A 5,844-nucleotide genomic window follows, 5' to 3' on the forward strand; every position below is an offset into this window, starting at 1 on the left:
AAAAACTAATCGAACAATTGCATGGTGATGGCAAATAATTTCATAATGGTAGATTTATCTGCAATGACTTGCTCAGGAGAAATCTTTCTCGTGGATACAAAAAGAAGGAAGATATTTTCTCAGTAGGTGGGAATTCAATAATCATTATATAATTCAAGCATTATATATATATATATAACTCCTATTATAAATTAGTTTTAATTTTATTATAAGTTCCTTGCTTCGGTTAACATTGGTTAATGTTGGATTGGTGATTGGATTCCTTGCATGTGCAAGATCATGGTGCGCAGAATTTGTCATTATACTTTCCAATTATTGGGTCTCTTATGCTGCTTTAATTTAATTGTTTGTGCTCCATTGGTTTGCTTTGATAAAGGGATACTCAAATACTGATGCTGAATCTATGTCCTACTCTACTATGTTGCGCTTAGTGCAAATTTCTGCTCTATTTTGTGAATGATATTTGTGTGTTCTAACTTCATTTTTGTATTCATGTTGTGGCAAATTTGGTGCAAAGTTGGTTTAATACTTTCTGTATTATATATATATATATATATATATATATATATATATATATATATATATATATATATATATATATATTTCATACATTCTTTTTTAGTTTTATCTGATGCAATTTCTTCCTTCACTTCTAGTATCTTTTGCTTGAGAAACTAATCAATACAAGTTGCATAAAAAATATGTTCTTTGGCTTGATCTATGTATACTAAGTTGGTGGGACTTAATTTATTTGATATATTTATTTAAATATTTAATTTGCTGCATATAAATATTATGTTATAATTGGTAGTAATGTGCCTTGTGAAGGAGAGAATAAAATTGATTAGTTATGAAAGATAAGAAATTCTGCTGGAATGAATCGAGGAACAAGAATAAGCAAAAATTAAGCAATATAACACCCAAATCAACTTTAATAGAAAAAAGAAAGTATTTTTTTTTTTTGGTATTTTATGATTTAAGATGCAACAGTAATAAAAGACAAAAGATAAGAGGATAACTATGGAATGTAAACTTTGATAAGAGTAATCTCGCCACAAAGAATATAATCCGAATGAAGATGCCATACAAGAAACTCTTATGATAAGTCAAAAGTTCACCACAAACAAATAATGTTTGATAAGAAAGAAGAAGCAATACTTTCTATTATGATTGAAATTCAGAATACTTTGAGCTTACAAGAGTTGGCCTTTATATAGGATGATTACAAGCATTATAAAGGAAAGATAGCAAGATTACTAAATAGGAAGTTTCAATAGTCTTCTAAACAGGAAATAATATTGAATTTTTGAAAAAAGAAACACTTTAAAAATCTACCCATATAGTGATACTCGAATTTGAGGAGATTTGGTGACTTTTCAACCTTATTTCCTTCCTTATTTGAAAGATATTTCAATCTCCTTCTGATTTCTTTGACTTGGTCAATTCCAAACAGCAAATGGGGGCCTCTAACACATATATGGGATTATTTTCTTCATACTCAGCCCATTATCTTTATTTTAACTTAAGCCTAAACATTTTAACATGCCCCAACACACATGCCCCATGGACTTACCAAGTCTAACCCAACTTCTTTAATTCTAAATACAAGCAAGCAAAGTGATAAGCTTGCTCTTGGACCTGGCCAATGGGCCCTTGTATGTCATGTCACTATGTGGCACATTATCTCCCCCTTGTTGATTAGGATTTGCCCTTAAATCCAATTCTTCCCCATCCTCAAAATTATCTTTCAAGTAAAGAGAAAAATCCCTCACCTTGAAAGTAGAAGAAACATTATACTCACCTGGCAAATCCACCATATAGGCATTATCATTGATCCTTGCTACCATACGGAATGGACCATCAACTCTTAGCAACAACTTGGACTTCCTCTAATTTGGAAATCTCTCTTTCCTCAAGTGAAGCCACATTAGATCACTGGGTTTAAACCGCACTTGCTTCCTCTTCTTATTAGTGGTTTTGCTGTATTGTTCATTTTTGGCCTCAATGAGCTTTCTAACTTGCTCATGCATAGACTTCACCATCTTTGCCTTCTTCTCCCCATCAACATTGGCTCTTTCTTGAACAAAAATTAACATCAAATCCATTAGTATGATTGGATTGAAGCCATAGACTACTTCAAAAGGAGAGTGCTTAGTTGAACTGTGCACACTTTGGTTGTAGGAAAATTCAACATAGGCAAAGCATTGAGCCCAACTCTTCAAATTTTTCTTGATGACGGTTCTTAACAAGGTAGAGAGATTTCTATTCACCACCTTAGTCTACACATCTGTTTGAGGATAACAGATGGTGCTAAAGAGGAGGCGAGTTCCAAGCTTCTTCCACAAAGTCTTCCAAAAATAGCTTAGGAACTTGGCATCTCAATCTGAAACAATGCTCTTTGGAATGCCATGCAACCTAGCAATTTCTTTAAAGAAAAGGTTAACAACAAGAGAAACATCATCAGTTTCATAGCAAGGAACAGAATGAGCTATCTTAGAAAATCGATCAATAATAACTAATATGGAATCTTTGCACCTTTGAGTTTTGGGCAAGCCAAGCACAGAATCTATGCTCACATGTTCCTATGGGTGATTAGGAACTGGAAGAGGCATATACAGTCCTTGTGCCATTTCCTCGCTTTTAGCCTTCTTGGACACCACACATTTCTCCACTATCTTGTGCACATCTTTCATCATTTTTTGCCAATAGAAATGCTCCTTTAAGGCTTTCAAAGTTTTCTTTTCACTAAAATGGCCAGCAAGACCACCGCCATGTGCCTCCCTTACCAACAGTTCTCTTATAGAATAGTTGGAAATACACAACTTTCCCATTTTAAAGAGGTAGCCATTATGTTGGTAGAATCCCTGAAAGGCTTTCTCTTTACAAGAATCATAAATAGAAGAAAAGTCTTTATCTGACTTATATTGTTTAATCATCAATTCAAATTCCAATAAGTTAGTATTTAGCAAAGAGATTAAGGCATGCCTCCTGGATAATGCATCAGCCATAATGTTGGAGTGTCTCTTCTTATACTTGATCACATATGGGAATGATTCAAGAAACCTCACCAATTTGGCATACCGCTTGTTCAGCTTACTTTGTCTTTTTAAGTACTTCAAAGACTCATGGTTTGTGTGGATAACAAACTCTCTTGGCAAGAGGTAGTGTTGCCAAGTCTCCAAGGCATGAACAAGAGCATAAAACTCTTTTTATGAGTTAAGTAGTTCAAACTAGCTCCATTCAACTTTTCAATGAAATAAGTAATAGGACATCCTTCTTGCATGAGAACAGCCCCAATTCCCACTCCGGAAGTATTGCATTCTACCTCAAAAGTCTTCAAAATATCCAGTAAGGCATGTATTGGAGTAGAAGTCAATTTTGCTATTATAAGATCAAAGCTCGTTTGGGCAGCTTCAGTCCAATTAAATTTCCCTTCCCTCTTTAAGCATTCGGTTATAAGGGCCATGATGGTGCTGAAATTCTTTACAAACCTTTTATAGAAAGAGGTTAGGCCATGAAAGCTTCTCACCTCTGAGATTGTAGTTAGTACTGGCCATTCTTGTATTGCTTGCACCTTCTCTTTGTCCACCTCCATGCCATGTTTGGACACTGCAAAGCTAAGGAATATGACTTGATCGTGGCAAAAAGTGCACTTCTTGATGTTTCTATGCAACTTTTCTTGGCTTAGAACTTTAAAAATAGCCCTTAGATGCTTGAGATGATCTTCAAAACTCTTGCTATAAATCAGAATATTATCAAAATAAAGAATCACAAATTTGCCAATGAAGTGGCGAAGTACATGGTTCATGAGTCTCATAAAAGTGCTAGGAGCATTAGAAAGGCCAAAAGGCGTAACCATCCACTCATATAACCCAAACTTTGTTTCAAAGGCTATTTTCCATTCATCCCCCTCCTTCATTCGAATCTGATGGTAACCACTCTTCAAATCAACTTTTGAAAAGACAACAACACCATGCAATTCATCAAGCATATCATCAAGTCTAGGAATGGGATAGCAATGCTTTACAATGATTTTGTTAATAGCCTTACTATCAACACACATGCGTATGGAACCATCCTTTTTGGGCACCAACAATGCTAGAACAGAAAATGGGCTCATGGATTCATTAACATAGCCCTTTTTCAACAACTCCATGACTTGTTTATGCAACTCTTTAGCCTCCTCCAAATTGCTTCTGTAGGTTGGTTTATTTGGTAATGCCACTCTAGGAATTAAATCAATCTAATGCTCAATGCCACGAAAGGGAGGTAGTCCCTCTAGCATCTCCTCAGGAAAAATTTCTCCAAATTCTTCTAATAATTCGGCCACCATGGGAAGAACTGCAATGTGGTTAGATTCCAGCAATCTTTAACAATAAGCACAAAAACAAAATCATGGTTAGTGATAGCCTTCAAAACATCCCCCTTATTGAGGAACAAACTCTCCTTCTTTTCTTTGTTACTAATTAGCTACTCTTAATGTATTTGTTAGGGACTAAGAGGGGCTAATACAATATTTTTCCCCACCCTTCATAAAAGAATAAGCATTTTTAAAACCATCGTACACAGCCCTTCTATCAAATTGCCATGGCCTCCTTAATAACAAATGATTAGATTCATAGGTATAATGTCACACACAACTTCATCTTTATACTTGCCTATGGAGAAAGGAATAACTACTTGCTTAGTCACCTTAACATCACCATCATCATTCAATCATTGCAATTTATAAGGATGAGGATGCACTAAGGTGGGCATATTAAGTTTTTCAACAAAGGTAGTAGAAGCAACATTAGTACAGCTACCACCATCAATAATGACATTATATATTTTATTGAGAATAGTGCATCTAGCATGGAAGATATTCCCTCTTTGCTCCTCCTCTTTTGTTGCACGTGCACTTAAGGTTCTTCTAACCACTAACATTTCCCCAACATTAGCATACTCTACTTCCTCATCACCATATGCTTCATGATTCTCTTCCTCCTCATAAGTCTCATCTTCACTCTATAGCTCCCATTGGGCTTCCCTCAACACCATTACTCTTTTGTTAGGACATTCTGAAGCAATGTGTCCATGGCCAAGCCACTTAAAGCATTTTATGTCTCTATTTCTTTTGGGAGGGGCTAGATCTACATCCTTCTCCTTGCTCTTGCTCATTCTAACTGGTGCTTAAGTAGAGCTCTCTCCTTTGTTATGCTTCTTCATGCCACCTTTGTCACTAGTGAGTCGAGTGCTAGTATTAGAAGGTTTTGTAAATGTCTTGGTAGTAATGCCCTTGTATCCACCCTTTTTTATTTTCCTTTCAACCTTAATGGCAAGTTTGATCACATCCTGCAAAAATACATGTGGTTGCAATTCAACAGTGTCAACAATTTCATAATTCAAACAACTAAGAAAATGGGCAATGGTTTGTTCTTGTGGTTCCCTCACATCACATCTTAACATCAACATATTAAATCCTTTAACATATTCTTCCACACACATTCCACTTTGGCACAAACTATAGAGTTTGATATACAACTCCTGTTTGTAATATTCATGTACAAATCGCTTCTCCATGATTCTTTTCATCTCACGCCAAGAATGTACATCATCAAGCCCATCCCTATGCCTTTGAGCCTTTATGTTCTCCCACCATAAGTTTGCATAATCAACAAACTCAATGGTAGTAAGTTTGCACTTATTTACTTCGCTATACTCCTAGTACTCAAAGATTTTATCAACTCTTTTTACCCATTCTAGGTATTCTTCAGGTGAGCTGGTGCTTCAAAAGGTTGGGATCTTCATCTTGATGTTAGTCTTTTTGGCCATGTTAATGCCTAGGCAGGTGCTGGTCATAAG

Source organism: Hevea brasiliensis, unplaced genomic scaffold, assembly GCF_030052815.1.
Source record: "Hevea brasiliensis isolate MT/VB/25A 57/8 unplaced genomic scaffold, ASM3005281v1 Scaf26, whole genome shotgun sequence".
In the NCBI taxonomy this organism is placed as follows: Eukaryota; Viridiplantae; Streptophyta; class Magnoliopsida; order Malpighiales; family Euphorbiaceae; genus Hevea; species Hevea brasiliensis.